This window comes from Apium graveolens, unplaced genomic scaffold, assembly GCF_009905375.1.
Source record: "Apium graveolens cultivar Ventura unplaced genomic scaffold, ASM990537v1 ctg216, whole genome shotgun sequence".
In the NCBI taxonomy this organism is placed as follows: domain Eukaryota; kingdom Viridiplantae; phylum Streptophyta; class Magnoliopsida; order Apiales; family Apiaceae; genus Apium; species Apium graveolens.
The window spans coordinates 1-10,188 of NW_027417548.1; positions in this window are offsets into that span (position 1 = coordinate 1).

Below are 10,188 nucleotides of genomic sequence, written 5' to 3' on the forward strand. Positions count from 1 at the left end.
GGAAAAGATGAACAGTATTCGTCGGAAAAGATGAACATGCTTGGTGGTGGTGATTATTGGGGGCTGAGATTGCTTAGGGTTAGTGGTGGCTCCTTTGCGCTCTCGCTTCTGACCCTTTACAATTTGCCTACATACCCCTATTTAGGGGATCAAGTCCACGTAGTTCTTGGGGAAAAAGAAACCTAATGGGCTTAGATTTCTTATCCCAAGGCCCAGTAGAAAACCCACTGGAAACCGTCTTCTACTAGCTTTAGGAATGTCGCCGATGAGGCCCAACCACAAAGGCCCAAGGCTCATCCGTGGCTTCGAGACTTCACGGATTAGGCATCTCCCTGGCCAATGATAACCCTCCGCTACCAGCTGTTTCTCTAGTCCACCGACGTAGGTATAGCCGTGATTCACCCCAAATGTTGGACGCATTCTTGTCCCCCGATAAGGAGCCCCTACCAGATTGCAGAACAAGTGATCCCAAGCTTTTGGGTGCAAAGTGCAGGATACTCCAAAGTCTCCCAACAAAGACACCCGTTGACTACAAAAACAGAGCTCCCAAAGCACACACCAGATTTCACCCCACATCCCCAATGAGGACACCCATTGACTACAGGAGGAGGCCTTCAGTCCAGGCATACCCCTGGAGGTCTCTGACCACGGACACCGCCTTTCCCGTAGATATGCTACAGGAAGGAGTTCTTCAATAGAGTACCAGCATCAAATAGGTTAGTAATAATAATCTCCATCTTCCTTGAATCTTCCAAAAAGTTCGTCCAAGTAGCATGTCAAAGTTGTATTATGTGCCAAGTGGAAGTTAAGGCGCCCAAACATTCCTGCATGTTGGCGCCGCCCTGTGTCATCAGCCCTTGATCTCTTCCTTTGTCATTCTACATCATAGGGTGCGCCTTAAATTACTCACCATTAGGGCTTGCCCCAACTCTGTCCAGTAAAGCCAAGGCATGAGTCTGTGAAAGTAATCATGTCCGAGTAATCCGTCCAAGGAGCCTTCCTCACTCAGGGCGCGCCCTAAGTCTCACCATGGAACAGAATCCAATCAAGGAATTCCTCACCCCCTCTTCAATAATTGGACGCGCCTCCCCATTATGTTTGAGGGCGCGCCTTTAAGGCATGTTAACCACAACTGTCAATCAGCTATTCAATCAATGGGGCGCGTTCTTAGGGCGCCTTCTTTTATGGAAAGTCAATCTTATCTTTTCCTAGATTTTAGGCGTTTCTCCTTCGATTTTGCCTATTTTATCAATCTCAATCTGAATATTGTTTATACCAATTTTTGGGACAACTACCCCCCAAATTCCCTATGTCATTGAAAATGGGATTGGAATTTTTTCTTCATCCTTATCAAAATCTGTATAAATAAACTCTCCAATATTATTACTAGGCGCCTTCAATAGAGCGTGCTTTCTTAAAGTTCCAAATTTGCATCCAGGACTTCTAGTTACTGAGATAATTTATACGAGGCGCGCCTTCAAGAGGGCGCGTCCAAAAATTTGAATTATTTTTAAACGGTTCCCCTATTTATTCGAAAATCGTGCCTGACATGATTGACGTGATTTATTTTAACAGCTGTCATTTTTCAACTATAAATACCATCATATCCTTTTTTTACTTTTCACTCTTACCCCTCTCTCTTACTTTACCCCCTTTCCTTTTCAGAGCACCACCACCGGCGGCACTACCCTTCTGCTCAGAATTCTCCTCCTCGGCCACCATTTCCCCCAACTTTTCCGATCATTCGCTTCTTCATTTGAAAAGGTAATGTAAAACTTCTTTCTTTTCTGAATTTCATCACATAAATCACATTGCATGCTACTTTATCTCTTCAACTCCCTTAACTGTTCTTGAAAATATACATAAATGGTGTATGTGTCTGTGTATATATATGTGTAATTTCGAATTTTTACTGATTTAGATCCAAAATCTTTGGGTTTAACTTTAAATGGTTGTTTTTGAGAATTTCAATCGTTAGTGCCCTTATGCCTTAAAAAACCATTACCTACGATCTACACATGACCATCGTGCCTTTAAAATCTGCCAGCAACTTAGGACGCGCCTTATCTTTAGCCTCTTATAATCTGTACATGGACCATAATAGGGCGCACCTTTTGTAATAAAACATATCCTTATGAATAGACTAGGATTTTCTTTGGTGCGCCTTCTCATGAGAAGGCTTGTCTTAGAAGGGAGTTGGACATAGATCATAGGAAATATTCTTCTCTTACACCTCTCCCTATCTTTCCTGTTTCCTTTATACTTTCGTATCTCGTTCTTTCGTATCGGGCGTGTCCCTCAAAATTCTTTGGTTTTCTTGACAGCTGGAAGACGAGGGCGCGTCCTCTCCTTTTCACCCTTTCAAGCATTTCCTCACAAATTTGGGGATCTATTCGTCTCCAAACATTTACTTCGATCCTCAGCCCCCAATGCTCACCATACTCATGAATTTCTGAACCGGGTGGCGCGCCTTCTTCAAGATTCCAAAAAGGGTATCTTGATGGCAGACTCCTCAGACAGTTCTTCTACGGACAACATTCCTTTATCTCGTAGACACGGGAAGCAGAAGCTGGTCCAAAAGGACAGATCCCCAGCCCCAGATAGGACAGAACTGGATGACGATGACTAGTTCGAGAGTTGAATGCCGATAGGTATAGGGGTGTTGAGAGGGGTGTCAACGTAGGTGCAGGACCTTCTAAAGTATCCTACAGGGCTGTTTCCCCAAGCCCATCTCCTCAACAAACACAGGGCGCGCCTACTTCTTTTGTTTCTGAGGGTGCGCCTGAAGTAAGTTGTGTCACCTCTCCGTGATAAAGAAAATTTCTTTGATGAGGACTCCTTCCAGTTTTCCACCTCCCCTGAACTTCTCCAATCCCCCTTCCAACACTGGGAAGGTTCTGACAGTGAATTAGGACTTTGATTGGGATGAATTTGAACCATGCAATGAAGCTGTGAAGAAACATTTCGGGAAGGAAACTTGGGAGCTTTTCTGTGTGGGCCTGTCCTCAGCTTGTTCAGATGAGAAACTAGGATGGCTCATGGAGTTTTATGATATGGAAGGCATATGGGCGACCCTTTGAGCATGATGCGGCCCCATATCTTCAACATGGAAGGAACTTTAAAATTCCTAGGAATGGTAACAGCCCAAAACTGTATCTTTGGGTATAGGCGCGCCCTCACACGCCTATCTTAGGAGAAGTGATAGAACTTTACGACGTGGCTCCACTCCAACTTTCTCCCAACCACTACAAGTTTATTCTGGCCCTGTTATTCTCTATACAGACCTGGGCTTCCCTCAACCTTCCATGGTTGAAGTTGCCTATTTCTTTAACTTGAGAAAGTCTGACCATGGGTACTACTACTTGGTTGTATACAAGAAACATAACAAGAAGGGTTTCTCCTTTGGCAAGCTTAGCCATGAAAAAGGCTGGAAGGAAAACTTCTTTTATTTGTATGACGTTCCCAGAATAAGGATAAGATTTAACAAGTCACCAAGTAAGGGCGCGCCCCTTTCTTTCTTTCCTTGCATTATTTCTATGTTATTTGCTCCTTTTCACACCTTTATACTTTTTTTTAGACAGACCAGTGGCCAAACCACTTAAGGCGAGCCCAAAAAATGAGCTGAAGCCCTTCTCAGAGTGGCTGCTGACAGGTGGAACCTAAAGACCTTAGTCACCTGGACTAACCTGATGCGAGTCGGAATCCTTTCTGACCAAGTAGGGACAAAGTGTAAATATGTAAAGTTTAGGAAAAGGCGCCCCTGTTTCCCGTATAATCGACCTAGATAGTGAGGAAGAGACTGAAGAAGAAGAAGAAGAAGCATATGACAGCTCTTTTCAAGGCCAAGATCCTTCAGGTTTAACAATTGTAGAGTCTAAAGGCGCGCCCTCCTACAATTGGCGCGTCCTAACTTCTTTTTTGTTAGCTTTTGTATTAGCATACTGGATATAAATTCTTGTTCATGTGGTTAATCTTTCCGCCTCTCAGGGTGCGCCCTTTCACTCTAGGCGTAGCATTTTATATATGTTTATCAATGTTATCTTTATCAATTGCTTTTATTTATTTCTCTGTTCAACACACTTAACTGTCACATTCAATTAACATGTTCTATATTTTATGCAGAAATGGCTCCTCCAAGAATTCCCAAGTCTTTTGGGGGCGCCCTGGTGACAAATCCAAGCCTAAGCCGAAGAAAGATGCTCCTGCAGCACAGGCATCTCAAATCACTCCTATCTTGAAAAGGCCCGTGATCGATCTTATAGATAAACAAGGCGCGCCTAAGAGGCATAGAGCAGAGGGTGCGCCTTCAGGCTCTTCTGCTGCCTTGAACGCTCTTGGCCCCATGGGTTCCTTCACGTTTCAGATGAAGAAGTGGAATAGTGGCAAGCCATGGATTTGGGAGATGCTGCTCGTACTTCTATAAAGGCATCTTGCCAATTGTTCATCCACTCCACCCGAGTGGTGGACAAGCTACTTGAAGAGGGGGCGTGCCTAGAGAGACTGCAGGGTGACAACAACATTCTAAGAAACACCCTCAAGGACAAGGACTTTTTGCATGCTAAGGATATCAAGGCCAAGGACTCTGAAATCTCCTTTCTCAAGGATGATGTGGCCAATCTCACTTCTCAGCTAGAGATTGCCAACAAAAAGGCTACCTCTCTCCACACTGAGCTTGGTGTAGCCAACTTGAGGATTGAGTATCTGAAGGAGCAGCAGAAACTAGGCTGGCCTGATGAGAAGAGGGAAATGACTGATGAAGCATTTTCCAAATGTTTCCACTTCTACAGGGTTGTTTTGTGGCCAATGACCCTGATTATACTTTTGAGAAATTTGGGGAAGAAACCGTTGCTGAGATGGTGGAATTTAAGAAGGAGCATGTTGTTGAAATCAAGGCAAGGAGGATAGAACTTGGGTTGGAGGAGGAAGAAGGTGAGGGCGCGCCTCAAGAGGAAATCCCCAAGGATGCGCCTGAAGCTGATCCCACTGTTCCTCTTCAAACCATTCCTCTAACAGACCAGTCTCAAGGCGCGCCTTGATTTATGTCTTTCCTTTATTTGTACTTAAGTTTTAAATACTTCTGAGGAGCCAGCCCTCTTTTGATGCTGTGCAAAGTTGTACGACTTATTTTTCTGCTACTCTTTTACTTTGCATCATGACATTTCGTATGACTTAATATGATTTTATCATTCTCAGTATGCATAAAAATTTGTTAAGGCACTCTGACCTTCTCTTGGTTACTTATTAAAACATGACTCATATTTTCACGATGGCGCGCCCTCATATCACCATAAATCTTGTCAGTTCATTATGACTTATGTTTCCACAAGGCGCGCCCTTTGATATCAGAACTTATTTATTTAGCAAATTTGTGGGTGTTTTCTTTTTACGTGATCTCGAAGTTGTTATCGTATCATTAAGATCTAACGTCCCTTTTATCATAGCATTTAGATATGAGGGCGCACCATATTTCTCGAAGTTGCAAATAACACGTACTTTTTCTTATCAGTAATGCCTTTGCGATATTTTACTTACTTATCAGTCCAAGGGCGCGCCTTAATTTGGGGAGCTTTTGCCTTAGCTTATTTTGTTGGCCATGTACATTTATTCCTTTCATCCTTGTATACTATGTTTATCTTGATTATGAAGCAGAAGTTATTAGATAGGGTGCGCCTCAACATAGGGCACGCCTCTGATGTTTTTCAAATGAAAAGTTTCATGTCAAGCAAATAAAGCAATTTGAAGTAACTTTTCCCTTTTATTGATAATGCGCTCTAGTGTATAAATTACACCAGTCCCATGGCTACTATGCTCTATGGAGAAATTATTTGAAAAAATTTCTTCCTTCTGCTAGTTCCAAGGTTCGCAGTCACATGTCTACCTCCTAGGCTAGGAGGAATTTATTTGCTACTAGCCTATTACATAAGAATCAAATAAGAAAATAAGGGGGACACAGCCACACCCTATTGATAATACTTCCGTAAATGTTCCGCATTCCATGCTTGAGGAATAAGTTTACCATCCAGATCTTCTAAGTGATAGGTTCTCTTCCAGAGTATAGCTTTAACCTTGTACGGTCCTTCCCAATTAGCTCCAAGCACCCCGTGTTGAGCTATCTTAGTGTTAGGCATAACCTTTCGCAACACAAGATCTCCAACCTTGAACGGTACGGATTTGACCTTTTTATTGAAATACCTTGTGATTCTCTGCTGATACGCAGCAAGCTTTAATTGAGAGTTCGTTCGGGCTTCGTCTAACAGATCTAAGTGAAGCCTCTGGTTAACTTCTGCATCTTCCTCAACAAACACGTCTTTCCGGAGGGATCCAGCTCCTACCTCTACGGGAACCATGGCCTCATACCCATAAGTTAGCAGAAAGGGGGTTTCTCCTGTGGTCGATCTAGAGGTCGTATTGTAAGACCAAAGGACCATGGGCATCTCCTCTGGCCAATCTCCTTTTTTCTCTTCTAACTTTGCCTTCAAGGTATGTTTTATGATTTTGTTTATGGCTTCCGTCTGACCATTACTCTGCGGATCATAAACCGCGGCGAAGTCCTTTTTAATTTTCAAGTCCTCACAAAGCTTCCTTAACTCTTTACTATCAAACTACTTCCCATTGTCTGAGATGAGTTTGTAGGGGATACTGAACCTGCATACTATGGAATTGAACACGAAATCCCTTATCTTCTTTGCCGTGATCGTGGCTAGTGGCATAGCCTCTACCCATTTGGTAAAGTAGTCCACAACCACCACGGCGTATTTCACACCCCCCTTTGCTTTGGGCAACTCTCCAATGAGATCAATTCCCCAGATGGCAAAAGGCCAGGGACTCGCCAATGAGGTAATGGTGGATGCCGGGGCGTTAGAATAGTTGGCGAATCGCTGGCAATGATCACAAACCCGGACAAAATTGAAGGCATCTTCTCTCTAAGTCGGCTAGTAGTATCCTTGTCTGAGTACTTTTAATGCCAACGAACCACCCCCTGAGTGATTGCCACAAATTCCTTCGTGCACCTCCCTGAGAATATAGTTCCCTTCTTCCATATCCACACAACGTAACAGTGGCTGATTAAATCTTCTCTTGTATAATATCCCGTCATATTCTACATACTTTGCAGCCTGGTACCGAAGGTGTCGAGCCTGTAATTTGTCTTCTGGTACAGCTCCTGTCTGAATATAGTTATGAATGGGGGTCATCCAGCTTTCTCGCAGGACTTTTTGCGTTTGAAGCACCTCTACCTCTGGAATACTTGGGATTTCCTGGATTCCCAAAGGGATTTGTCCAAGTTGAACGATGTCCATCTGTGAACCCATCTTGGCCAAAGCATCCGCATTACTATTTTCTTCTCGCGAAACGCTTTCTAGCCTGGCATTTGAAAATTTTTTCAGTAGGCATTGCGCACATCTCATATATAACTTCGTTCGCGGTCCCCGGGCTTGGAAACCTCTGTTGACCTGTTTCACAACTAATTCGGAATTGCTTTGAACTATCAGATTCATGGCCCCTACCTCCAGAGCTAATTGTAGACCGTTGATCAAGGCTTCATACTCAGCATCATTGTTAGTAGCATAAAACTTGAAATGTATAGAACTCATCAAGCGGTGCCCCTCCGGAGTGATCAAAACAATCCCGGCACCTGATCTATTATTGGTCACGGCCCCGTCAACATGTAATATCCACCAAGGGTGTGGGAGTTCCTGCCTCTTCTTATCCTGAGAACTTCCTTGCGAGGTCGGTTCCGCCAACACTATGGCCTTGTCATCAACTTCTGTATCGAACTCAAGTATGAAATCAGCCAGTGCTTGTCCCTTGATTTCCGTGCGAGGACAATATTCCAAATCGAATTGTCCTAGCTCCACTGCCCATTTTAACATTCTCCCTGAATATGCCGAAGCGGATAAGCGGTGCGAACTTCTATTCGGTGAGCCTGAAAGTATGGTCTTAGCTTTCGTGCCGCAAGAATAAGAGCGTACACTAGTTTTTCCATGTTGGTATACCTGGTTTTTGTATCCAACAACCTTTTGCTCACATAGTATACGGGCCACTGGTGGCTTGCTTCTTCCTTTACCAACACCGTGCTGATGGAGTATTCAGATACCGCTAAGTAAAGAATCAACATTTCTCCGTCTTCTGGCTTGGCCAACATTGGAGGATTTCCCAACTGCTCTTTGATTTTTAGAAAAGCTCTTTCACACTCGGGGGTCCACAGAAAATCCTTTCCCATTCCTTTGATTGCCTTGAAGAATTCTTTGCACCTATCTGATGACTTTGAGACAAATCGATTCAGGGCCGCAATCCTTCCTATCAGGCTCTGTACTTGTTTGACGCTGGTGGGAAATTTCATGTCTAGCAGAGCTTTGATTTTTGTCGGGTTAGCCTCAATCCCCCGATGGTTGACCATGAATCCCAAGAATTTCCCTGACTCCACACCGAACACACACTTCTGCGGGTTTAGCTTCATCTTATATTTTCTCAGGATATGGAAAATTTCGGCTAAGTCGGCGATGTGGTCTTCCGCCCTTTTAGACTTTACGAGCATATCATCCACATATACTTCCATCGTCTTCCCAATATGCTTCTTGAACATTTTGTTTACCAATCTTTGATAAATAGCACCGGCGTTGATCAGACCAAATGGTATTCCGATATAGCAATAGAGCCCTCTATCAGTGATAAAAGAGGTGTGCTCCTGGTCAGGCTCATACATAAGGATTTGGTTATACCCGGAGTATGCGTCCATGAAGTTGAGCAAGGCATGTCCTGCTGTGGCGTCGACCAACTGATCAATTCTTGGTAGGGGAAAACTATCTTTCGAGCACGCCTTATTCAGATCGGTGAAATCCACGCATGTTCTCCATTTGCCGTTGGGCTTTTTTACCAACACCGGGTTTGCTAGCCACTCTGGGTAGAAGGATTCTCGAATTAGTCCGACGTCCAGGAGTCTCTCTACTTCTTCTGCTAGGGCTATAGCTCTCTCTCCGCTTACGGCCCTGCGCTTTTGTCGAACCTCTTTATGCTTGGGGTCGATATTCAATCAGTGGCACATTACCTCTGGATCAATTCCTACCATATCAGAATGACTCAATGCAAATACATCAAGGTTCGCCAAGAGAAATATCGAAAGACCTTCCTTCAACCTTGGTGCCAATTGAGATCCTATTCTCAAAACTTTACTCGGATCTTTTTCATCGACAGGGATTTCAATTGTATCTTCCACTGGCTCCATCATTTCTGTCGGCATGGGTATCCGGGGATCTAGGTCGGGCGAATCATGGATTTCATTATCTTGTAGAGAAGGCGCATCCCCTTCAAGGGGAGCGTCGACTTCTTTAGAAGGCGCGCCCTGCACAGCAGGGGCATCAACTTCCTTGGTATATTTTACAGGTAAGGGCGCTCCTTCAGGGGGAAGGGCATATACCTCACACTTATCCTGTTCCAGGCTTTGCAAGACATCGAATCTTCCTTCTAACCGTTCCCCATTGAAATCTGTTTGGACTATGGTGTCCATTGCCTTCTCTTCTTCCAACATCTCAATTCTGATTGCGTCTTCCAAGTACAACATTGTTGGGGGCAGCCCGGAGGGATGCTCATCTTCTTGCTCAACAGAGTAGTCAACTCGGATTTCCTCGATTGGTTGTTCAATGCTCTTTTCTTGATCTACGTCCGAAGTATCTTCGGCGTGGGAGTCTTTTCTAAAGCCTCTCATAGCTTGCCTGTAGCACTCCCGAGAGTCATACTGAGAACCCTTTATACTTCCCACCCCATTTGGCGTTGGAAATTTTGACGGTTAGGTGGTGGATTGAGGTGATAACTCTCATCTCCCGCAAAAAAGGTCATCCCAATAGCACGTTGTGGGACGATCCCTGATTCAGGACCTTAAATTCAAGCACCTTTGTTACCGACAACGGGCTTTCCCCCAAAGTACATGGTAGCCGAATCGATCCCATGACTCTAACTCCTGCGCCTGAAAAACCATAGACCCACAAGTCTTCCCCCGACATATCCCGATCGGGTAGTCCCATCTTCTTGAAGGTGCTGTAGTAGAGGATATTTGCCGAGCTTCCATTATCCATGAAGGCTCTATGGACATTTTTGGTTCCGATCTGGATGGAAATAACCAGCGCATCATTGTGGGGATGATGTACCCATCGGGCATCTGCTTCTCTAAAGGTGATATCCATGGACTCGCCC